Source organism: Oryctolagus cuniculus, chromosome 5 (genome assembly GCF_964237555.1).
Source record: "Oryctolagus cuniculus chromosome 5, mOryCun1.1, whole genome shotgun sequence".
Classification (NCBI taxonomy): Eukaryota; Metazoa; Chordata; class Mammalia; order Lagomorpha; family Leporidae; genus Oryctolagus; species Oryctolagus cuniculus.
The window spans coordinates 124,913,981-124,941,237 of NC_091436.1; the positions used below are offsets into that span (position 1 = coordinate 124,913,981).

Consider the following 27,257-nt stretch of genomic DNA (forward strand, 5'->3'; position numbering starts at 1 on the left):
CAAATAACAGTATTCCTCTGTTAGACTCTGTTGTGTGTGGATTGAATCAGATTATGCAGATTATTTACATAGTCAATTGGTAGATGTTCATTGCAAATCTATGCCTTTTTTTAAGTTAGTTGGGCATTGTTGGATTCCAGATAGAATTGATGTCAGCCCCCCAAAAAATGCTGATGAAGATGCAGAGAAAAAGAACTCTTTCTCTCTCTCTCTACACACACACACACACACACACACACACACAAATACACACAAATACACAGCTATTACTATAAATACTATAGAGATTCCTCAAACATCAAGAAATAGAACTTCCATTTGATGCAGCAGAGCCATCACTGAATAGGTATCTAAAGGACATGAAATAAGTATGTCAAAGAGGAAATCTTCAATATCACTTTTATGGCAGCACTATTTACAATAGCCAAGATACAGAATCAACCTAAATCCATCAATGAATAAATGGATAAGGAAAATGTGATATAATCTCACACACAATGAAATATTAGTCAGTCATAAAAAAGAATGAAATTCTGTCATATGCAATGACATTGATAGAACTGGAGGGTATTATGTTAAGCCCTTATTAGTCAGGCTCAGAAAGACAAATACTACACATTTTTATGTATCTGTGGAACCTAAAATGTTGATCTCCTGGAATAACAGAACACTATTAACCAGAGCCTAAGAAGGGTGTGGGGGAGGGGATATGGAGGAATGATGATTAATGGGTACCAGGGTACACCTGGGTGGGAGGAATAACTTCTAATATTCTGTGGCACAACGGAGTAAATATGTTTAGCAATAACATTGAATATTTCAAAATAGCTAATAGAGAGGATTTTAAATGTTCCCAGCACAACGAAATCAATATCTGATCTGACCATTACACAATATCAATATCTCATCTGATCATTACACAATGTATACATATATTGAAAAGTCACACTGTACTCCTTAAATATGTACAATTACTATGTGTCAATTAAAAATTAAAAGATCTTTTAAAGGATTAAAAAAAGAATTAATGTCAGCATATTTTTTTGTGGGGCCACCTAATTGTCTTCATTTAGAAACAGAACAGTGTGTTTGGGTAATGTTAGGTAGAATGGAAAATCTGAGTCTTTAGTAATTATTTAGGTCAGTCTTGTTATTTACTCATGAAGAAATGAAGCAGCGGAGAGGTGAAGAGATTTGCTGTAGCATGTGTACTTCATTAGTTATGGACTCAGGACCATATACGCAGTCTTCTGAATGACAAGCAAGTGTACTTTCCCAGTATCTCTTTGCCATAAATTAGTGTTAATTTGGCTGGTTCTTCCTTATTCTTTATTTCTAAAAAACTGCAAGCACTTAATTCTTTACTTTTTATATTTGAGATGTCACTATAATATTAATGGGTAAGGTATATATTACTGGAAGTGTTTTTATTAAATCAAACAATTTTTTAAACCAATTTTTTTTAAATGTGTCTTAGATTCTGTGATCAGCTATTCTGAGTATGTAGACTTAAAACTATTCTGTATGGGGCCAGCGCGGTGGTGCAGTGGGTTAGCGCCCTGGCCTGAAGCGCTGGCATCCCATATGGGTGCCGGTTCGAGTCCTGACTGCTCCATTTCATATCCAGCTCTCTGTTATGGCCTGGGAAAGCAGTGGATGATGGCCCAAGTGGTTGGGCCCCTGCACCCACGTGGGAGACCTGGAGGAAGCTCCTGGCTCCTGGCTCCTGGCTCCTTGCTTTGGATCGGCACAGCTCCGGCCGTTGCAGCCAATTGGGGAGTGAACCAGTGGATGGAAGACCTCTCTTTCTCTCTCTCTGTCTCTGTGTAACTCTGACTTTCAGATAAATAAAAATAAAAATAAATCTTTAAAAAACTGTACCTGGCCGGCGACACGGCTCACTTGGCTAATCTTCCGCAAACAGTGCTGGCACCCCGGGTTCTAGTCCCGGTTGGGGCACCAGATTCTGTCCCAGTTGCTTCTCTTCCAGTCCAGCTCTCTGCTATGGCTTGGGAAGGCAGTGGAGGATGGCCCAAGTGCTTGGGCCCTGCACCCTCATGGGAGACCAGGAGGAAGCACCTGGCTCCTGGCTTCGGATCGGTGCAGCGCGCCGGCTGTAGCAGCTATTTGGGGGGTGAACCAACAGAAGGAAGACCTTTCTCTCTGTCTCTCTCTCTCTCTCTCACTGTCTAACTCTGCCTGTCAAAAACAAACAAACAAACAAACAAAAAACTGTACTGGGGTATCTTAAATTTCCTACTTATTTATCTGACAAAAATAACTATCCTTTAAATTTTTTGTTGCTTTCATGTTTCATAAGTTTCTTTAAACACTTAGGGATATAATTATGACATTTTAGCAGCCAGACATTATTTTTACAAATTATTCTTTGCTGTGAAATTGGTTTTTTTTCCTCATTTTTATTTCTGTTTTTAATTTGAGAGAGACACAGAGAAGTAGAGGCAGAGTTAGAGCTTCCATCTATTGGTTTACTCGCCAGTTGCCTGTAACAGCTAGACTGTGCTGAAGCTGAGAGCCTGGAACTGAGTCCCAGCTTCTACATGCATGGCAGGGACCCATCCAGTTGAACCATCACCTGCTGCCTCCTAGGATCTGCATTAACAGGAAGTTGGAATCAGGAGCCAGAAGCTGGAATCCAACCCAGGCACCCAGATAGGAGATGTGGCCAAGTGATAGGTAAAATGCTCACTCCTTCCCTCTTATTTTTTCTTCTCATTTCAACTCAACATTAAGTTTAAAACAGTGCTACTCAGCTTAGCCAGTTTGAACTGTTTGTCTTCTGTGAGATAAGTAGCTTGAGCCAGAATGTAGATCAATTCCCTACTTCATTAGTTATGTGTACTTCATTAGTTATGGACTCAGGACCATATACCCAGTCTTCTGAATGACAAGCAAGTGTACTTTCCCAGTATCTCTTTGCCATAAATTAGTGTTAATTTGGCTGGTTCTTCCTTATTCTTTATTTCTAAAAAACTGCAAGCACTTAATTCTGATAGTTTTCCTGTGATAAAACTGGAATTAAGCAGTATGTGTTAGAATCACCTACTGCTGTTGATTTACATTCTGGTACATATTCTTTATACGTATCTCATTGTGGACTTGTAACAAATAGTTCTTTGAATAGCACTTGTTGGATGACCACATTTGGTGTAGAGAATTATTGAATACTAATGCTTTTTGCTTATTCACTCATACCTATTGAATCCTTATTGTATGGTCAACATTGTTCTAAGCTCTGGAGATACAGGAGCAAATAAAACAAACAAGTATCATGGAACTTACTATTAGATATACCATTATTATTTCTCATTTCCCAGAAAACTATTTTTATAGTAAACTATACACCTTTGTTTTTTTGAAGGGAGAGGGAGGGAGGGAAGAAGAGAGAGATCATCCAACCAGGGGTTCACTCTGCAGATGGCTGCAAAAACTGGGGCTGGGCCAGGCCCAAGCCAGGAGCCAGGAACTCTATCCTGGTATCTTACATGAGTGGCAGGGACCCAATTATTTGGACCATCATCTGCTGCCTTTCCAGGCACATTATTAACAGGAAACTGGGGTGGAAGTGGAGCAGCCAGGATTTAAACCAGCATTCTGAAATGTGATGTTGGCATCCCAAGCAGCAACTTAACCCCCTGTGCCAAAGTGCTGGCCCTGTAAAATGTTTTCTTTCAGTTCAAAGTCTCGTGCACTAGAGCTATTTGACTTAATTATATATACATTTATGTATCATGGCAATACTACTTGTTTTAACGTTAATTTATTTCAAAGTGCAATAGAGGGAGGAAGAGAGAAAGAGAGAGAGAGAGAGAGAGAGAGACAGAGATCTTTCATCTGTTGGTTCATTCCCTGAATGCCTGCAACAGCCTGGACTTTTGGAGCCCAGAACTCCCTCCAGGTCTCCTACTTGGTGATGACAGGGACCCCAGGTACTTGAGAACATCATATGCTGCCTCCCAGGCTGCTCATTAAGTTAGAACCAGAAACAGAGCTTGGATTTGATCCCAGTCACTATAATGTGGGATGCAGGCATCTCAAGTGGTGGCTTAACCTGCTGCACCATAACGCCTGTCCCCTACTTTAAAAAAATAAAAAGAGGTTTTTTTTTTTTTAACATATTATTTTATTTATTTTTGAAAGGGAGAGAGAGTTCTTCCATCACTGGCTAATTCCCCAAATGCCCAGAACAACTGGGGCTGGCCCAGGCCAAAGCCAAGAGCCTGGAACTCAATCTGGGTCTCCCAAATGGGTGGCAGGGATCCAAATACTTGAGTCATCACTTGCTGCCTCCTGCCTCTCAGGGTGTGCATAAGCCGGAAGCTGGAATTGGAAGCAGAGTTGGGATTCAGTCACAGGTACTCTCAAATGAGATGCAGGCATCTCAACCTCTACACAAACAGCTGCCCCAGCAATACTACTTTTACATTTTTTTCTTAAGTCATTTTGTTTTTCTCTTGTGTCTTATAAAACCTTTGAAAACAGTAATTATAGATTAGAGTCACCATTTAGTTTTACTTGAAATTAGTTTTTGTGAAAGAAGAGTTTTGTTTTTTAAGGAGTTGTAGAAGGAATTAATTTCCAATGAAAGAACAATGGACAACATGAATTGATTGTGCAGCAGATGCAGTAGTATATGAAACAGTCATTGCTTGGTTGTCTTGTGTTACTGATAGATGAACTATTAGAGTATTTTAGAGCTTATAATGAAATATTAAAATTTTAATGTTGAAATATAAAGACTGGCAAATTAAAATAAAGAAAACCAGTGAAACAAACTATGGTTAATAAAAAGACTTCTAATGCAGTCGTTCCCAGATCTCTTAAGACTGTTGTGCCTTGCCTCTAGGCTTTCTGGCAAATCCAAGGTGAACCCAATAATTTGCATTTTTTAGTAAATTACCAGGTGACGCTAATGATCCTGGGATCACACTTTGAGAGCCAGTGCTACAATGTTATCTAGCAGCAGCTCCCTAATTTCAATAAATGGTTGATTTGATCATGATTGGAGCAGATAGTGATTTGAAGAAAACTCAGTAGGATAGTAAAAGCCAAGAAAGAAAGTTAACATTTTTTTAAATTCCTATTTTAGTAAATTCATTAGTGGAAGATCAAGGAACAAAGTGTAGAGAATTATTGTGATTACATCATTGACCCTTTAGGTAGAAAGTGACTGAAATATGGGTAATGCTGTGTTCAGCTATTCCCAGGAGAATTAATTGAAATTTAAATACCCATTTATATTATAGGCAGTAATGTCTGTGGGGAGCAACTCGGACTAGACTGTTACTGGAATTAAGACTTATTCTATGCATCTGCCTTCCCACAATATGGCGCTGAGAAGGGAAACAGCTTCTACACAGCTGCCTCCAGTTCAACCAATAAACTGTAGGACCTGCTCCTGATTGGAGGAGAGCAGCGTACTCGGCGTGTGGGTAGCAGAGTTGGGATTGGTGGAAGAGGACTATAAAGGAGGAGAGAGACAATATGCACCGGGGAACATCTGAGGGAACACCTGTGCAGCCCCTGAGAGAGCCGGCCGGCGGTGTGCCGCTCCCCTGCGGAAGTGGGGAAAGTGGCCAGGGGGAACTGCCCTTCCTCGGAGGTGGAAGGGTCGGTAGCCAACCCGGGAAGAACCAGCAGCAAACCCGGGGAGGGCCGAGCAGACGAAAGAACAGCGCAGGGTCCTGTGTCGTTCCTCCACCAAGAGGGGGAGCGACAATGTCTAATCAGCATCCCACCGATTATGTGGCGATAAAATTTAATAATGTCAGTGGAAGAATTATAAACTTCTTTTATTTATTAATTAACTTGTAGTAATTTACTAGGTATATACAATTTCTGTGCACTGTATATATGTTTGTAAAAAATTCTACATTGTGATAATGACAATGAAGGAAAATATGCAGAATATTATGAAATAGTGCAGTGGGAGAACATAATTTGGGGATACGTTTTTAAGGAAGTTCATTTAAACTAAAACCTGAAAGGTAGAAATTTAAGCTATGCAAAGAGTTATATGAAGAAAAATGTTACTGCCATCACTGAATAGGTTCACTAACATCTTTCTGTGTGCTGTTTCATTTAACAGGTCTGTTAATTGGATAATATTATTTACAGATTTCAAATGAAGAAATTGAAGATTTTAGAATTGAAATAATTTTTCTAGAGTCACCTACATATTGTTATAGAACTTCTTTTTGACTCCAATCTTTTAACTGCTGTGTTACATTAGGGAGATGGGAGAATATTTTGGAATCTCTGGAAGGGCAAAAGAGGGAAAAATTTCCTTAATCAGAGATAACCATGTTGAAATTGCTTCATTATTTCAGTATTTAGTCATTTACCTTTTTTTTTTTTTTTTTTGGACAGGCAGAGTTAGAGAGACAGAGAGAAAAAGGTCTTCCTTTTCTGTTGGTTCACCCCCCAATTTGGCCACCACGGCTGGCATGCTGCGCTGATCTGATGCCAGGAACCAGGTACTTCCTCCTGGTCTCCCATGCGGGTGCAGGGCCCAGGCACTTGGGCCTTTCTCCACTGCCTTCCCGGGCCACAGCAGAGAGCTGGATTGGAAGAGGAGCAACTGGGACAAAATCAGCGCCCCAGCTGGGACTAGAACCTGGGGTTCCGGTGCCGCAGGTGGAGGATTAGCCAAGTGAGCCGTGGCGCCGGCCCGTTTATCATTTTTAAAAGATTATAAGCATGCTGTGTGTATAAATTTATTTACCATCAGATGCAGAGTATTTTAATAAAATATACAGTAAATAATTTATAGACACTAGTAATTTTTAAATTTTATAATGTATTGAGTTTGACCTTCATATAGGTAGTGAGAAAGAAAAGATTACCCATTTTTCCTGAAGTCAAGTGAAAAACAATCTGTTACAGTCATCTTCAGGAGTCAATTTTTGTAAACTATTTTTTAATCTTTTTGCCCTGATGGAGTGAAGTTTTCTTAAGACTTATTTATAATCTAATTTCTGTTTTTTTTTTCACTTTAAAGGACAGAAGAGAACTTTAAAAAATAATATCTAATTTTGACTCAGTTTACCATTATTGTGTGATATTGTCACTAGCTTTTTTTTTTAATTAAAGATTTATTTCTTTGACAGGTAGAGTTACAGAGAGAGAGAAAAAGAGAGAGAGAGATCTTCCATATGCTGGCCACAATAGCTAGGGCTGGATGAGCTTCATCCAGGTCTCCCATATGTACTAGTTTTTTTATGTAGTTCTTTTCAGTTTACTAATTTTCATCACTATGTAAATTTTTTTTGATATGAAAAAATAAATCACTTGGGTTTCAGTATTCTACATGAAGGAACAATTCCACAGGATATATGTCTTCTTCTTTTTTTTTTTTAAGAATTATTTTATTTATTTGAAAGAATTACAGAGAGAGGTAGAGCCAGAGAGAGAGAGAGAGGCCTTCCATTCCGCTAATTCACACCCCAAATGACTGCAAAAGCCAAGAGCTTTCTCTGTGTCTCCCACGGGGTGCAGGGGCCCAAGGAGTTGGGCCATCTTCTGCTTTCCTAAGTCATATCAGAGAGCTGGATTGCAAATGGAGCAGCCAGGACTTGAACCATAACCTATATGAGATGGCAGTGCTGCAGGCTGGGGCTTTAAACTGTTGTGCCACAGCATTGGCCCCTATTTCTTCTATTTGATTCGTTTTCTCTCTACCTACGCATACTCCTTTGCTTTTGTAAACAGACCTCAAGGATGGCAGAGAATTTAAAAATACATAGAATGTGAGGCTGGCACTGTGGCATAGTATGCTAAGCCTCTGCCTGCTGGCATCTCATATGGGCGCCAGTTCATGTCCCGGCTGCTCTTCTGATCCAGCTTTCTGCTTATGGCCTGGGAAAGCAGCAGAGGATGGCCCAAAGTGCTTGGGCCCTTGCACCAACATGGGAGACCTGTAGGAGGCTCCTGGCTCCTGGTTTCTGATACACTCGGGTGGAAGACCTTTCTCTTTGTCTCTCCCTCTCTCTCTGTGTAACTGCCTCTTAAATAAATAAATTTAAAAAATCTTAAAAGATACATAGACTGTGATCCTTGTTTTATTTATATTTACTAATCAAGTTATTAAAAATATTAAATGTTAGATCTTTTCAAACTTACAATGTGTTGCCTATAATGACATATGTCTGTTTCTTTTGGGTTCATTATGTGTCATGGTGATTCATTCTAAAATGTTTCTTTTGTGTGTATCTCCAACCAAGAGACTTTAAATATGGTTGCAAAATTTTACATTTGTAACTTGATACAAAAGGAAACGCATCTGAAAATCAAAACTGTTTCTTAAGAGTATACATGAATAAATGAAATAGAATTTATCTAAAAATAATTGTTCACTATAATTTCCTACATCTCTTAATTGTAAACTGTTGAATATGAATTGAATTTACATAATAGCCATATACTACAGTGTTAACACTTAAGCCTTACTATGATGTATGTGAATAAGTCTTTAGTCTTAGTGTCTGTCTTTGGTAGTAAGCCTATATTTATTTTTGTTGAAAATATGTCCTGTTTTTAATGATATCGAATACAAGTTTTGTTTTTAGCCATAAATTATTTTTTAAAAGTGTTCTTATTGTTTTCTTAGTTTTTTTAGCATGTCTTTTTTTCCTGTGGCTGTTACCAAATGCCTTTTCTAAGTTTGTTTAGACAGTTGTTATTCGTTTGTTCACCTATGCATTCCTCGTTCATTCAAGAGAAGTGTATTGAGTGATTATGTGCTAGGCATTTGACTAGATGATGTGGGAAGAAAGCAAGGGAGGAAAGAGACAATGGGAATTCTTGTGTTCCGGTTGTGTCAGTACTATGTAGTAACTTTTATGTCTCCTGCCTCATGTAATCATCACAGATGATAGGTTTTACATTTCCATTTTACAGATATGGATTAGGATCAGAGAGGTTAACGATTTGCATAGAAAAAAAGAGTGTATAAGTGGAAGAAGTAAGATTTGATTCCAAGAATATGATTTTACATAGTGTTGCCTTCCTACATGGGAGGTGAATAAAGTAAGTTCATTCCTTCATAAAGTGTGTTGTTAAGTGTACTCTGTCTCTGTGCTTTGTGAAGATTCCATTGGGGCTGCTCAGGCGAGGGTATGAGGTTCTGACTTCATCCTTTCTTTCTTCTAACTCCATAGGCTCCTTTGAAGATTTGCTTTATTTATTGTGCTTTCTCATAGTACTCATAGTAGTTCATATGAAGAGTTGGTTTTAGTTAATTTATTTCATTGAAGGGCAGAGTTTTGGGGCAGGGCAGAGATGGAGATCTTCCATCTGCAGGCTCACTTCCCAACTGGCTGCAATGGCTGGAGCTAGGTCAGGCCAAATGCAAGAGCCAGGAGCTTCATCCAGGTTTTCCTATGTGGTTGTGGGGGCCCGAATATTTGGGCCATCTTCTGCTTTCCCAGGCAAATTAGCTGGGAGCTGGATCAGAAATGGAGCAGCCAGGACTCCCAACTGGTGCCCCTATGGGATACCATGCAGTTGGTGGCTTAACCCATAATGCTACAATGCCAACCCTAAGAGTGATTTTTATGGTTTAAAAAGCTTCAGAACTACTAGTTTAATAAAATTACATTTGTTTATACACAGAAACTGAGCTAGAATGCAGGTGGTAGATGGAGTATGTCAACACAATTATAGATACACTTATATGAATTCAGAGGTAGGTGAACGAATTTGAATTTGAAGGATAATAGCTTGTGAAAATGCCTTTTGAGCTCTTGTTTTCAAGGTTAGGTAATATTTGTCATTCTAGAAATTTGGGAGGAGGGTGGTGGTGAAGGGAGGTGGAAAACATTGTAAGGGAGACTATGATCAAAGACATGCAGGAATGAGGCATATGGGACAAGTAGCTTAATGGGTCTAGAGAGAAACTTGGTTGTGAGAAATACAGATAAAGCTGTCAGTTGATATTAGAATATGGCAAGCTTTGAATAGCAAAGGAGTTTAATCTTTTTCATAGGCACTAGGAATCTTTAAAAGGTGTTTGAAGAGATAAAGATATGAAAAGTATTGATACTGGTTTAGGTGGATTGATTATAGGCAGGGTGTTAAATGTACTACCTGTGAGAAGTCCTGTTGCAGTCCATATAAGAGGGATTGGTATTGAGTGTGAATACTATCAAACAGGTGCAAGTGATAGGTTGAGGTCTTGGAGATTGAAGAGATTAATAAATTAGTTACTGAGGGTGATTTCGAGATCTTCTATCCTAGAGGAATGGGAAACTGATGGTGTCAGTTTGAACATTGAGTGTTAACATTTGTATCTAATTTGATTCCCAAAAGATTTGAGAGGAATGGGAAACTGATGGTGTCAGTTTGAACATTGAGTGTTAACATTTGTATCTAATTTGATTCCCAAAAGATTTGAGGAGTCTTTCATAATTGTTTATAATGTAACAGAATAGGAAATAAGAAAAAAGGAGATGAAGATGAGTCTTGAAAGGATATAGATCCAAAATTAATTCAAGAGGTAAAAATTCATAGAGATGTATATAATAAATTCCTTCTTTGGTTGTTGAAATTTGGGAGAATTTTACTGTTCAACTGTGTAGCAAATAAGAAAGCATGTCATTCTGTATTGCATTGTACTATCTCCAGAGAAACTAGATTTCCAGTTCACAAAGGTAGCATGTAGCAGCGGTTAGGAGCATAACATGTTTTGGTGATGAGACCTGAGAAAATTTTCTTTCACAGAAGGCTTTTTGGGCAGTTTCTTATATAGTCAACAGTATTCATCTGAGAGCACTTAAAGAAGTTTGTAGAGAGGGGCAAGTGTTTGGTTTAGCCATTAAGACGCTCATGTCTCATATTGGAGGGCCTAGGTGCCATGCCCACTTCAACTCCTTACTCCAGCTTCCTGCTAATGCAGATCCTGAGAGGCAGCAGTGATGGCTCATGGTGTTGTGTCCCTACAACCCACAGGGAAGGTCTGGCTCCTGGCCTTGACCCCAAACCTAGGACAATTGTAGACATTTGGCGAGTGAATCAGCAGATAGCAATTTGCTGACTCTGTCTCTCTCTGCCTCTCAAATAAGATAGCAATATTAACAAGTTTATAGATAAATGGAATTAAAAGATAAACTGATATTGGTGCAAAAACACTGAAATTCATTTGTAGGTTTTTTCATGATTTCATTTTCTATGAACATTTTGAAGATCCATCATTCCCTTAATTATAATCTGTGTAGTAAATATGGTATCAATCTGCTGAGTCTTACCACATCTTTACCTTCAAGCTGAGGAAACAGTTTTATTCAGTAAAAAACACTTTTATTACTTTTTAAAAAGAGGGCAATGGAAAGTCTGATCTCAGTTAAGATAGTTTTAAATTTTGCTGTCTGGAACTTTAAGGGTTTCACCATGGACCTCCAATTGTCTCTTCACTTACTCTTTTTAATCAGAGCAGCTCTACCTTCATCTGCTTTATAGATTAAATTTGAATTCTAAAACTTGGTGTTGGTTCAAACAGTCCCATAGGTTTGAAACCTTTGAAATGCAATGTGATTTCCAAAGTGCGTTTATATGCATTTTTTTTATACTGAAACACTTCTATTTTCACAAGTAATTTATAAGGTAAATAATACTTTAAAACAGTAACACGGAGCTGGCGCTATTGTGCAATGTGTTAAAGCCCTGGCCTGCAGTGTCAGCATCCCATGTGGGTGCTGGTTCAAGTCCTAGCTGCTCCACTTTTTTTTCTTTGAGTAGAAATCATGGCCAACAGCCAGCCAACAGCTACACGCCATAGATTTTTTTTTAAGTTGTTAACTTTATTTATTTATTTAAATGTTTACTTATTTGAAAGGCAGAATTACAGAGAAGCAGAGGCAGAGACAGAGAGATCTTCAATCTGCTGGTTCACTCACTCCCCAGATGGCTGCAATGGCCAGAGCTGTGCCGAGCCAGGAGCCTGGAGTTTCTTCCTTGTCTCCCGTGTGAGTGCAGGGGCCCAAGCACTAGGGCTATCTTTCACTGCTTTCCCAGGCAAGAAACAGAAAGCTGGATCGGAAAAGGAACAGCCGGGACATGAACTGGTGCCCATATGGGATACTAGCACTGCAGACGGTGGCTTTACCCACTAAGCCATAGCTCTGGCCCCTGCTCCACTTCTGATCTGGCTCCCTGCTGGTGCTCCTGGGAAAGCAGCTGAGAATGGCTGGGTCTTTTGGCCCCGGCACCCATGTGGGAGACCAGGAAGAAACTCCTGGCTCATGGCTCTGGACTTCGGATAGACTCAGCTTCAGCCATTGTGCCATTTGGGGAGTGAAACAATGATGGAAGACTTCTCTCTCTCTTATCTCCTCTTGTCTGTAACTCTGTCTTCTGTCTTTCAATTAAATAAAATAAGTCTTTAAAAAAAAACAGTAACACATAGATAATTATATATATAATTTTCAAACAAATAATATGGTGATTGCTACATGGTAAATGCTACATTTTTTAACTGATAGAGTACATTATAAAAAAAGGTTGATGATACCCGCTGAGCTACAGGAATATATAGAATAACTTGGAGATAATTTTAATTATTTTATTACTTTAAAGCTTTATTTATTTGAGAGGAGAGAGAGCAAGAAAATTTGCATCTACTGGTTTAACTCCCCAGAAGTCCTAGAGTTGGGAACTCTATCTGGTTTTCCACAAAGGTGGCAAGGACCCAATGGCTTAAGCCATCACCTGCTGCCTCCTAGGATGAATGTTGTCAGGAAGTTGGAATTAGGTGTGGAGCTGAGACTCAAACCCAGGTACTCTTGTGTGGGATGCAGACATCCCAAGCAAGGTGTTACCTGCTGCATGCTGTTTTAAAATTTGTGATAAGCTTATCTTTATGTGGACTCTTAATAGTTACTGCTGTATCTATCATAAAGGAATTAAGTGCTTAATTATGTTATTATAGGTGATATTTAAAGGGAAATTGACAGATATTGACTCTACTGGAAATTCAGAATCTCAGGCAGTGCTCATTGGACATGAATAAAAAGAAGGTACAATTAGAATAAAACTGCATGAATAGGCAAGAAAGTAAGTTATTTACAGCTGAGGGCAATTCTGTTTTAAGGGTAGAGCAAGAATAAATTTGTATGTAAGGGAAATTTAAACCAAGTAAATGAGAGAGTTCCCAGCTAAAAAAGAAATGTAAAAACGTTGAAAGTTATGCTTAAAATAGTCTTAAAAAATTTGTTCAGAGAAGATTAGCTTCTAGAAATTCTTGTGATGGTCTCTTAGTATACCATTGAATCTAACAAGTGTTCTTTTTCTTTGTCATACATACTTCATATCACATTTTATCTCCTAAATAAATTTGAGTTACTCTTTTGCCTGACAGTTTTTCATGGATACTGCTTTCTTCTATATTTCCTGTTTTATTTCATCAATAGTCATGGAAAGAAAAAAAAAAAAACAGGAGTAGGCATCTGTGATAGTAAACAATTAGTAGATCAAAGAAGAGGAACTAGTTGCAAAGTGGAAGTCTGTACACCTGTCAACTTGAGATCTCTGCTGGCTGATTCTAGACTGGATTGTTGAGGCAGAATTTATGAGCACCTAGAAGGTAAGCAGTAGGAGCTAAATGGTTTTGCTTAGTAGCAGCCGTACCTCACAAAGTCATGCTATTGTCAGGGTACTAGACAGTTGTCTCAGTAACATGGATAGATCCAGTATTTTTAATCTTCAGCAAGGCATTTGACAAGTTTTGATGAGCTATCATTGACATTGTGGAGAAGTGTAAGATTCGTAGCTATTAATGCAATGTGTAGCTTAATAATTTACACAATGTTAAATTATTGAAGACATTTACTAGAGAATTACATACATCAAACTCTTTGTTGTTCAGTCATTGTGGATAAACTGAAGAGTTGGATGAAAAAGAGAGTTTTCTTCAGATTTGTAAAGTTATCTTTTGGAAGTAAATTATATTCTCTGTCAATCTTTGAGTCTGTCAGAATTAGGAATTAGAAGTTACTGCCAGCTGTACTTCACACAGAACTCAGGATCAGAGATGAAGTAGACAACTTCAGGGAGCTGCTAATACATAAACAAATTGGGTACTCCCTTAGTTGAATGTTGTTTTGAGCAAGGCTTCTCAAACTCATTTCTCTTGGAGCTCTTGTTAAAATGTAGGTTCTGATTTGAAAGGTCTAGAGTGAGGTCTTTGATTCTGTTTTTTTAACAGTCTTTCAGGTCATGCAAATACTGCTACTCTGTGGATTTGCACTATGAGTAGTTGAGTTTAGGTGTCAGAGGATTTAAAGGTTAGAATGTGGATTATATTTTATAATTAATAATTTTGTCATATCAGGTATAGGTACTTTACATTTTATTTAATTTCATAGAAAACTTTCAGTGCAGGCAGTAATTTTTTTTTCAGATGAAAAAATTGAGACATAAGGCACTTAAGTAGCTTGTTTAAGGTTATATAATAAGTCATGTAACAGGGATTTAAAGTTAATACCCAAACCGTTACTTTGTCTGTCATGTTTCCATGAGAGTCTATGGTTTTTGTGAGAATAGTTTTCTCACTTAAAAACAGTTTCTAATTGGAAGATGTTGCTCTGTTTTTTACAACTTGAGCATAGAGAAATAAAAACATTGTTCACCCTGTAAGAAATTTGCTGCATGGGTTCAAAACAGAGTATACTATTAACTGAATTTGAAAAATTTTAATTTATATTCATGTTTTTGAGTTGAAAAATTGGCAATTATAAAAAAAAGTCTTCTATATTCCTACTACTGACTAGATATATTATAACATAATATTATTTTGGTTCCTTTAATATACATACACACTCCTGTAATTAAAAATAGTTGATTGGGGCCGGTGCCGTGGTGCACTAGGTTGATCCTCAGTCTGCAGCACCGGCATCCCATATGGGCATCGGGTTATAGTCCTGGCTGCTCCTCTTCCAGTCCAGCTCTCTGCTGTGGCCCTGGAAGGCAGTGGAGGATGACCCAAGTGCTTGGGCCCTGCACCCCAGGAGACCAGGAAGAAGCACCTGGCTCCTGGCTTCGGATCAGTGTAGCTCCAGCCATAGCAGCCATTTGGGGAGTGAACCAACGGAAGGAAGACCTTCTCTCTCTCTCTCTCTCTCTCTCTCACTGTCTATAACTTTATCTGTCAAATAAATAAATAAAACCTTTTAAAAAAATAGTTGAGATTGTGTTATATATAATTCAGTTTCCCATTATTTTCCATTAATACAACTTCAGTAATGGCAAGGATGTAGCTCTTTCTACCTAAACCTCTTCCCATTTTACTCATAATTATTGGCACCATCTTCATTCTGTCCTCAGCTACAATCTTATTTTCCTTATCTTTTGCTTCTCCCAATAATTGACAACTCTGTGGTCATTTTCTTCTGCTAGTTTCTTAGTAATGTCTTCAACTTGTTCATCTTTTTCACATTCTATTTCAAGTTTTTACCCTAGATCAGTGACTACTGAGTTATGCCATTCTTAAATTTATTCTGTTGCTTTGATTGACTGTTTGGGCTGCACAGGAAACCATGCGTCTCTCTTACACCTTTTTAAAGGCATATGATGAAATAAGTGCAAACACTTTTGAAATTTAAAATGAAGATAATGAATTATGTTGCCCTATCACCATTTATTTCTAGCCAAATCTTTCTCTGACTTCTTTGTTCCATTATCAGATAGGATACTAGAATCAGAGAATTTATAATATATTGCAGCTACTGAAACCTGTAACTATCTCTTATTCAATAATTGTTTTCATATCTGTACTATATTTTGCCCATGACATTGCTTTCCTTATCTTTGCTTGAATTTTAACCCATTGTACTGCTCACCAAATTCCCAGAACAAACTCATTTTTAACCATTTTTTACTGGATGTTTCTAATTAAAATGAAAAATTGCTTCTTTTTCTAAGATGTAGAATCTGTGACTGTATATTTCCATATATATTTAATTTTATAGGTGATTCTACCCTATTTAGGCTTTTTAAAGTTGGGTGATCATTAAGGCATTACCTATCATATTAAATGTGGTGCAGAACAATTATAGATATTCAAATAGCTTTCTCAGTTCTCTTTCTGAAAATGGCTTTTCTTAACTACTATTATCTTCTATTCAGGTCGTGTTTTCTCAATGGTACTATATAACCAAAAAATTCAGCCTCACAGCTTTATCTTCTATGGCTTTTTGTTTTGAGTAACAATGTATAATTGGTTGTGGATGAAATTGGGATATTACATGTTAAAGATTTTCATCTTAGAATCTTGTATAATATATCTTTGATAGGCAATAAAAAGCTAAATTAACGTTTAGAAATTGAGGTTGCATAGATTACTTAGCATAAGTATGGAGGTAGGTGGGGCAGTAAGACTGGAGGGAAGGCTACTGATAAACACAGGACTAGAATTTGAGTCCTGGTCTAATTGATGCCAAAGCCCATGATTTTAGTCATTATTGTTTTCATTTTATAAAAAAGGAATTCTTTGTGTTCAATTTAAGAATTTAATTTTTTAAATCCTGAATGGTATTTCATATCAAATGAAGTATATACTGTGTGGTATGGATATTGAATAAGATTATTGGTTATAACAGTTGGTTAAGAATATATTGTAATTGTAACCTTTATTTTCTGATCAAACCTGGCTTTAGTCTTATCTCTTGATACACTTTTATTTTTCATAATCTCTCTGAATCTGATCAGTATTACTTAAAAATGTGCATTAGGATCATTGATAAACAAAGGTGATCTCCTTTTTTGTATTTTTTTTTCAGTTTAAGTTCAGAATAATTAGTTTCTGAGAACTAACACCTAAGCAGATGAAATTGAGGACTAGAGAGTAACTTCAATAAGATCATGTGTAACGTTATGTAGTAAGAGTTAAAAAACTTGGATTCAATTTTAGCTTTCCATGTGAGGTTGGACAAATTACATTATTCTCAGTTTCCTTCTCTTTAATTATTCTACTTGTCTCATATATGGACGGTTTGAGGATTAAAGGAAATAATGCTTAGAAAGTTTAGCACAGTACTTGGCACAGTAAACAATGAAGAAAAGCTCACATAAAATCAAAGAATAGTTTCAAGTAGGGTGTACCTATAAAAATCATGAACTGTGTTGTTTAGGCACATTGATTTTTCAAAATATGTTAATGAGCATAATTAAGTTAAAGTTTAAAATATTGCTTTGGAGTAGATTCATTCAGTACTTATAACAGCTTTTTGAACCTAATTGAAAAATTAAAATATTAATGTTTTTGACTATGGATCTTACTGAATTGTCTGTGCTTCTGTCTTTATTTTTCATATTAATAATTATTTTTTGGACACCTAACTATTGACTAACATTTCTGTGAGAAGAAAGGGAAGGAAAGAAAGGAACTGTTATTTTTTATTAAGCATGCTTTACAAATGTTTTGTGGCAGACAATTTATAGTTAATACATTTTGCATATCCAGCTTATCTTTAGCTTGTTTCTGGGTATATTAAAAGTTGGCTGTATTGGCTCTCAAATTGGCTGATGTATCTAGGGGAGGTTTGTTTAAAAACAGTTCCCAAAGCTCTTCCTCTCTTAGCCTCATCCCCTGAAGACATACTCTTTGGACAATTCTGGTGAGCAGCCAGATTTGGATACCCGTGGACTACAGGAATTTATGTATAGCACTTCATGGATAGCCCTGTGAACATTTTAATGGAACATACTTTGCAACTCCCGTTTAAAAGAAAAAAAGTATGGTCAAGTGATAATGACTCTTAGTTTAATTTGCAAGCTGTTTGTGGCAAATGTAAGTCTCCTTGAAGAAAATTTGTGCTGTCTCTGAAATCAACTGGCTAGAATGTAATGTGTTCATATTTAAAAAAAAATCATTTATGCTTAACTTTGAATCCTTTTAAAAGAAAAATATGAAGCAAACTGTTAAAGTGTTCTTTATGATTTTTATTGCTTAAAAATTGATTAATTAGTTTGAGAGAGAAAGAGACAGAGCTCCCCATCTGCTGGTTCACTCTCCCAAATGCCCACAGTGGCCAGGATGCTGAAGTGGGGAGACAGGAACTTCATCCAGGTCATTCATATGGATGGCTGGAATCCATTGACTTGAACCATCAACTGATGTCTCCTAGAGTTTGCATTAGCAGGAAGCTGGAGTCAGGAGTGGGAGGAGGTACTCAAACCTGTGCAACTCCAATGACTCCGGTATCCTAACCAGTGCCCATCTTCCACTTTCATACATTTAAAAAAATGTTTGAGAGACAGGATGATGCAATGAGTAACTTTTATTCTATTGCCATATTGCAATGTTTATGTTACCCTGCTTAATATTTGTCTCATGAAATGGTTTATGTTATTTTGTGTCTGTGACTAGACCGGACTAGGGTAAAGTACACAAAGTGCATAGGGTACAAAATATAGGGGGCTCTCACTTTGATGGCTGTGCAAGAGTGAGTATGTCCTTAAATTTTATGCCTTAGATTCCTCACTTGTCTCGCCCAAGCCCTAGCCCTATCCGTGTTGCAGAGATGTGGGCTCCACATAAATTATTTTGATTTTAGTTTAGCATAATCTCATGCATGCTTGGATAGTCTATAAAATTGATGACAAGGTGAAAATAATGTAATTAATTTCAAATTTATATTACCAAGATAAAACTTGACTGTTTAAATAAGAGAGTATTATAGTTTTATTCTTGCCTGTTCAGTAATCGTTAGCACTTCAGAAGTTGCAATTCAGTAGGATCTTAACTGACACTGAAGATTGTCGGTTTTACCTATTGGCAATTACCTGAAATCAGTGCTCTTGTAGGTACCATAAGCTTCTGAATTTGAAATATAGTGCCATCAGTCTTAATTTAAACTTAGAGATGCTCACTGAAGCAACAAGTAGTAGCTCTAGTTTTTCTGCATTTTTATTAATTTAGAATTCTTTGAGAATTTGCCTATGATTTTTTTTTTGAGTGCTACATCTGGAAATGCTCAAAAGTTGTTTGCCTTTTTGAGAGAAAGTTTGCAATGAAAGTATAACTTCTTTAGAGGTGAGGTTCAAGTTAACAAATGATGAGCCATAATATGAGGAAGCATAATATTGTGAATTATTATTTGGCAAATGTATCTAATGCAGGCATTAGCTGCTGGAGTCATTTATAAAGTACCACTTCCAGAATGCTAAAGAAATAGACTATACAGAACTTTCTCTGTAAACACTGAGAATGTAAACTAGAGTATAACTTAGTTTAGTATAAGGACTAAATTCTGTAAGTTTAAGTTTGATGTTTGTAGGTTCCATGATTAATGTATGATTAGAATATGAAAGGAATATTTAGGATCTGTTTAAATTTGTAGGTGTGACATCATTGTCAAGTAAGGAGTTTTATTTCTTCAAGTTAGATTTTATTTTAATGTCCTTTTTTCTCTAAAATAAATTTTTATTTCTGGTTACAGTGGTGCCAAGGCTATGTTTTCCCAAATAGAGTTTTTGGATATTTAGCTCCTTTGATAGTGTTTAAAATAAACAAAAATAAACCTATAACAACCAAAGGTGGAAGGGTGTCTAGATTTGTTTTTAGCTTTCTTTTTCATGGCTTCTCAGAAGTGTATCATATTATAAATACATTCAAAATGTTTTGCTCTGAGGATATGTAGCATTCCTATAAAGGTTAAATCAATAAAAATGATTTGGACACATTCCTAAGCGTGGCTAGAACAGGTAGCCCGTTGTTTTAGGTACCCTTGAGTTTCTGGAGCAGATCATTATGGCGTAGCAAAGAAACTCACTAAAAGTTGCTTTCTATGTGTAGATGCATCAGCTTTAAAAAAGTGAGATTTGCTAGCCTTTAAAAATGAATATTTTTAAACTAGCCCTAAATATACTGTTTTAATTATGTATTTTAAATGCAGTTAAAGTTTTGGAACTTCTTTTTTTTTATTCGAATGCTGAAGATGCACCCTAATTGATAAGGAAGAAGTATGTACAGGAGAAATGCTGTGGGCAAGCCTTTTCCGCAAATGTAGAATAAATGGTAGGTTTATGATTAAAGAAAATATCACACATTATTATAATTGTAAAATAGGAATTAAATGTAATTCTTTTTAGTCTTGCCAGTTTAGAAGAAAATTCTCTGGTCACTGGGATGTTATTCTGTTCATTTGAGCAGTTCAAAAGGAAAGCTTTAATTTGAAACTTTTATTTTAAAAAGCATGTGTATCTCCTATGCTCAGGGTTGGCTTCCTACTGTGTTATTGCTGGTAGATAGTTTTGTACATTAGGTTGCATTTTTGTTGTTCAATTAATATGTTTTGAATATGTACGTTTTCAGATCACGCTTTTCGTGGCTACTTTTTGAAAAACCTGTTAGTTTAAAATGATGAGTTAGGCTGTTTTTCTTAATTTCCTTTAAAGAGTATTGAAGTCATTAAATGGTTTTGGATGACAAATAATTGTAGTGAATTGACCATGAATTTGAATAAAGAAAATTTAAACAAACAAAATTTGAGTGACGTGTATTAATAAAGTTTTGTTACAGAAAATCTATTCCTATCTTTCTGTATGTCATATATAATTACTTTGTAAAAAATTTATAAAAAATACTGTTATATTAGTTGTTGGAGTACATGGTTTGATTTAACTTAGCTAAGAAAATGCTGCAAATATGTCTCAGTAAAAAGTTTTACATATATTTAAGGATTTAACCATTTAATAAATGAATAATTTATCGATTTAAACCAAATATTTTGTTCTTTTAAAAATAGCAAAATATGTCTTGGTAGATTCAGATTTATTTTGTGTCTTTATAAATCCAGAATATTTATAGAAATGAAAAATAAACCCAATAAGCTCTATTTTCTTTCTGAGTTCTTGGGAAGGGGAGTTCTCTTCGTCATGTGTTTCTCTAACCATGTTGGTACACTAAAGTATTCTGCAGTGTGCTTATGTATGTTATAAGCGAAGTATAATCTTTACTGTTGTCTCAACAGTGAAGTTCTTTTGACAATATCTGTTTTCCTTATTTATCTTAGATAATAACACTTCAAATGAGGTGAACACCATTGGTAGAAAGTTTTAAGAATGTTGTTTTCTTCCTAATTTGTAGAGTGAGTGAGTGTATGTGTATATGAGTATGTAAGTGAGAGTGTAAAGAATTCTGTGAGTACGTTGAAGTTTATAATATGAAAAAAAAGTTTCTGTTGTAGAGAGAAAGCTGAATTCATGATCAAGGTTTGGATTACATTGATTTTCATGTTTATATTGCCTTACAAAATGTACCATGGTACAATGTCTTTTAAGTAATATTTCCTTTATAGATTATGTTCTTAATAATTTTAATTTTTATATTGAACCTTATTTTTGCAGTAGCAATAGCAATTTTTTTCTGCATTTTATCAAAAGCTGAATTACCTAAAAGCTTTCCAAATTTCAGAGGGGTAAATTAATCTTTCTAGATTATCTTTTGTAACCAGTTATCTTACCTAATGTCAGGAGGCTATTGTCTTGATGGGAATTCTCTGGTAGAGTGGTTCTCATTGCATCTTAGTATTTTTGCATTGGATGTTTGAGTCCATAGTGTGAAATGCTTGCATACTTTACAGTTGTCAGTTTCATGGAAAACAGTGATCGATTTGTGATTAGCAACATAAAGAAGTTTTCTTTCATTGATACTGTACTATTGTAGCAGATATCTGTAATAAAGCTTATAAAATAAAATGGAAATTCACTTTTTTCTATAAAATAGATTTTTAAAATTGAGTTGTATTTATGAAAGCATTTGTAATAAATTATTATTCATTACAAAGAATCTGTACCTTGTGCCTTTTTGATACTCTTGCATCCTTTTCCTAGGATCAAGTTTTAAAGTAAAACAGCAAAGGTTGAAATATTACTTGTGAAAAATAGTACATTAAAATACATAAATAGTACATAAAATAAGATAAATGTGATGATCCTTTGTTTTCTGCTTCACACTGAATTCACTTTGAATTCTTTGTTTAGATTCATTTAAATTTTCATTCATTTGGTAGAATTAATGATACCTTTTAATTTAAAGATTACTCTGTAATTTGAAATCTTAAATCTGGAAGTTTAATACAGATATTTAAAAATGAAATTAATTATAATAATTGATAAAATCCCCAAAGTTAAAAATCCAGTGTTTACTCAGGTTGCATGGGCAATAATTAATATATAGAAAATAGGCCTGTTTAGTTCTGAGCCAGAGTTGTTCTTTGAGTAATAAATATGTATCTATTTGATTAATTACATTAATATTTCTCCTTGTAAACAGTAAAAATTTGTTTCATATCAGTTTCTAATTAGTGTTATTCAAGATTATAACTAGAAAGTAATATCCTTGGGATTTATAAGTATCATATTGTTTTAGTCTTGACTTTCCTAGTAGATTTCTAATCTTTGTTATTAGTTTTAACAATTGACATTACTCTGTTAGCGTACATGAAAAAATAGGTATTTTTTACAAGTAACTCATAGCACCTTGCTTAAATAATTTAGTTTTTTCCCTGGTTTATAATCATCATATCAAGTTCTGTAGTCATTGCTATATATTTACTCTCATATATAAGTAATTATATACTATATAGTAAGATTTTCAGCCAGATTGAGAACCACAAGAAATTAAAATTAATTGAATATATGTGACAGATAGTTTGTTTCTGTATAAAAATATATTCATGTCCATGTAAACTTACATTCAATGCATAATATCATTATTCCAATTTTTCCAAAGAAGGAATATCGGTATACTAGTATTTTACAAGCCTTATTGATGATTGTTATTGTGAGTTAGCGAGCATATTCTTTTATGTATTTAATTTTGCTTTTACTAAACCATATTTGGTGTAAGGTTTCTGACCATAAAGAGTGCATAAGTAATGATTTGACGCACTGATGGTTTATGTAATTTTAGGGAAGACTGAAAAATGTGTATTTAGGTTTATGGATTTTTAACTTAGTCTTTTATATAAATATATTTTTATAGTTGATTTTAGGATATTTCTAGTAGATGCCATTAATGTAAAATAAAAGTCAGTGTAACTGAAAAGTAAAATAAAAGTAATTTATTTGACTTTGTGGTAAAAATTATTTTCCCCTGCATAAGATATTAAGATATACATTGTTAGAAATATCACTCATCTAATGTAACTATCCTGTATAATTTCTGAAGAGAAATTACAGAAGAAATAGTGGAGATAGCAGTCTTGAAATTAGTTGCTGAAAAAATCTTACATACATTCCTGAGAAGAGTAATTTTCAAATTTTCTAACATTAAGATAATAATTTTAAAATTTCTTAAACATTGAAAATTGCATTTACTTAATATGTCTGTATATTGAAGAATTCCGTGTTGTGTGGGGCACCTGATTTAAAAGATGAAAATAATTTAATCAAGACACACTAACATTTAGTTCTTTGTTTTATTTTTGAATATTAACAAGAATATACAATATTTATAGGAAGTACATGATTGACAAAATTTTTTCACCACAAGTAGTAAATGGTTGTGTAGCAACTGGCCTTTAAGTGATTCTTTTAATTTTGTAGCTTATCTTATTTTGGGAGTGTTTTCTACATTGTGTTAAATGATGCACTTTCTATTTATTAATAGCAGAAAACATTTATGAAAAAATATGTCTTAGAGTGAACTCATGATCAACAATAGTAACAAAAGCCTAAAATACTTGATTTAGTATTGCTTATATCCATTCAGCACTGTTCCAAACCTTGAGTCCTGTGACCTTAATAAATAGTATGAGAAGGAGGAAATTGTTAAGGATTGTATATAAGGTGAAGCTATTTTATATCATAAAATAAAAAAGCATTCAATCTCAGTTGTTACGTAGGTCTTTAAAAAGTTATGTGGGAATGTATGGTCTGTTGTATGTGTATCTGCTGTTGAATGGACAAAAGCTTGTGGTTATGTGTGGTTAAAATTGTAAGGAAACTCCCTTTGAATAGGGTATAGGGTTTCGAATTGTAACACATTCATCAAAATACATAAACCAAGCTTTTAACTAGCAAGAGATTATAGTCAGGTGTATAATTTTGCTATATGAGATTTCCTTTTCTAAAAATTTATTTTAAAATATTAAATAGTTCAGATTTGGTGAAGAATTACACTTGATCTTAGCCAAAAGGCCGAGAAATGATTGATTAAGAATTTATACATACTTTAGGCAGAGTATTTTACCATTTAGAAAATATCAAGTTATCTTTATAAAGGGAGATTAATGACAATTTTTTATTTGGTAGAATTTTAACTTCAGTGCAAGTTACAGAGTTCTTTGGGATAAGAGAGAAAAATAATAGCACATTGAGGTAGTCTATTGGGAAGTCTGTCCCTAAATTATTATCTGTGCCTAAATTATTATGGTTTTCTTAGCATCCACTTAATAATAAGTGTGACATGACAGATGATTAGAAGAAATAGTTATGGTTTGTCACAATTACAATTTTAGTATTTGCAAGAAGGATTTTTTTTTTCCTGTTGAATTGCTGGTGTTCTATTTGGCCACATGTGTAATATTTTTAAAGAAACACTGTAGAGGTAGACTGTCTCAGTGAGCCCTTTATATAAAAATATCTCTAAAGACTTGTGTTAGTAATAGCATTTACAGTCTTAATGCTTTTGCTGAGCTTTTGTATGGTTTCACTATTGACTTGAAGTTGTCATATCTTGGTATCCTGTAACAAGTGTGAGTACAGCATGGAAGGCTGGTATTTACATGTTTTTGGAGAGGAATTTGAGATGGTGCCTGTTTTCCCATCAGTTTTCAAATATGCATGAGTGCATCATTAATCATAGGAAATGCAAAAATAAATGATCCAGTCCCATTGGATTTTTTAATATGAATACTTACCTTTTCATTTTTTTATATATACAGTTGAGGTATTTAGGTAACCCCTAACCTTTTACTTTAACAAAGAAGTACAGTATAAAAATATTACCACAGTTTTCATGTGAGCAGTTCTTGAGAGGGGGAAAAAAGCCCTCTAGATGAATATTTGTTGAAAAAAAAGTTGTGATACAGAATGTCTTAACTCAGCCCCAATACAGTACTTGCGGACCACCAGTGTGTAAAATTGAAAGCACATGAGTTTTGAAGCACTAGAAAAGGTTTGTAATTGATTAGCACTGCTTGAAAGTATTGAAGTACAGTGAGTTTTGATTTGTGAATGGTTCTATTCAATAAAGATTAATTCTGTGTGTTTGATAAAATCTTACTGCCTTCGATGAGTTAGCTACCTTCACCCCACCCCCCACAGTTTATTTAACCATCAAATATTTCAGTGTTCTTTTAACAAACTGGAACATTTCTATCTTACTGAGTTTAACTTTAGCATGACTGATTTAAACAAGTCAGACTATCAGTGATTAGTTTGAAGGATGTAATTGAAAAGATTAATATTTTGTGCTTTTAAAAATAAAATATATCATAATGTAATCATGTATATTTCATGCCTTTCTTGTAATTTAGGGACTATCAGGAGGTTCACACAGACTTATATGATATATTCCTGATTTCTTTTCAGTCTTCTACATTTCAAAACATTTTTAAAAACTAAATGTGAAATATTTAACAAATTTTCATGTAAAACAAGAATTAATAATAATTTAGAATAATTTATAATGTGAGTCTGGCAATCGTGTTGATATTTTTAGCTTTTTAGAGTGGTCTTCTGTTTTGTTCTTTTTGATTCTTTGAGAGTTCTGGAGTTTAGCTATCTTGTTTTAAAAGGAAGTAACAAAACTTTGGCACTATTAAATCTTGAAACTATTATTGATATGGACCACAGCTATTGTTTTGGAAATCAGTGTTCTCACATTGTGTTCAGTTAGTTACTGTGGTCAGTTAGAAAGGTTTTATGAAGAAATTTGACTCCTTAGCTGATCCGTTTTCATAAGTGAGTCACATCTATCATTTCCAACAGGCAGTATTTATGATAAATAATGAACAAATTTAGAGTAGCACAGATTGAAAATTGTTGATTAATTCAAAGTAAAGTATAATGAGAGATCGACACTGAGACTCTCATACACACACACACACACACACTCACACACTCTCCACTCATGTTTGAGGTGAGGCAGTTAGTTAACATGTGCTTTGTCCCTCATCTTAAAATTTTTAAAAACTGTTTTACAGAATTAGAGCACACACTCAGGACATTTCATTAGGAGGTTAATGATAATCATTATCTAAATAAAAATATGAAGCTTGGAGTGTGGTTTTAGATTTCAAATAGATTATAGAATGGGAAAATGTTTGCAATGTGATGATAACCTGTACAGAATTTCCACACTCACCTGTAATTAGTCTGGTGTAGTAGGTTCATGCTAAGTTCTCTATCTATCTAAGCTCTAAGGTACTATTTTTTAGTGTGTTGGGCTGTGGAGGGAAAAGTGAAATTCACTTTTCAGAAGAAGAAGAATTAGTTATAATGTTAAATATGATATGCAACAGAAGATGATTTTTATTTAGTTTATACCTTGCTAAGAAAATTAGTCAGGTTTGGAAATCATATTGTAGAATAGGTAAGAATGTCACAGAAATTTAAAACTCCTAGTATGAAATAATAAAAAGCATTTTAACGTGTTCTTTGTGACAACCTTACTTCTAATGCTGAAGTATTTCTTGTAACCTGTGTTGTTACTGGTCTGGTTAGAAACATTCTTTTTTAAAAAAAATAGAATTTTTCTAAAAGCACAACTGCTTGATTCGTCTGTTTCCAGTAATGCCTCTGTATAACAATAGTTTCCACTGCTTTTTGTTTTTCTTGGATAGTAAAAGTGAAAATTCCCAAGTATTAGCTATAATTATTATATAGACTATAATGTAGTCTAGTTGTGTTTATATTCTGCTTCCTTAATATAGAATTTTTTCTAGTAATGCTTAATATCCACTCTTCCATTTTAAAAATAATCTGTGATTATCAAATTGTGTATGTATTGTAACTGAGGGGGCTTATTCACAGCTATTGAGGGAGTCACTAGAGCAGTTTTACATTTTCTATAAAATACAGAGTACCTTACCTTATCCTTTAAGAGAAACTTTTTTCTCCCTTTCAGGTTTAATTATTTCCCTTTGACTTAAACTAAGACTGATCCTCTAGTAGTAGCCAGTTACAAAGTGTGAAGTAGGAGGAGTAAAGGAAACTCTCCAATCGTTAGTTGAAAATTACAAAGCAAAGTCAATACAGGTATACACAGCAAAAGGATTTATTTTAAATGATAAAAG

The 27,257-nt window shown here is 34.9% G+C and overlaps 2 protein-coding genes and 1 pseudogene across 12 annotated transcripts in view; 1 reads left to right on the forward strand and 2 right to left on the reverse strand.

The window, feature by feature from the left end:
* Positions 1 to 27,257, reverse strand: part of RUNX2 (RUNX family transcription factor 2) — a 358,973-nt gene that overhangs the window by 330,122 nt on the left and 1,594 nt on the right. The window lies entirely within an intron of this gene.
* Positions 1 to 27,257, forward strand: part of SUPT3H (SPT3 homolog, SAGA and STAGA complex component) — a 493,592-nt gene that overhangs the window by 29,746 nt on the left and 436,589 nt on the right. The window lies entirely within an intron of this gene.
* On the reverse strand, positions 24,072 to 24,168 carry LOC127493293 (U2 spliceosomal RNA; annotated as a pseudogene).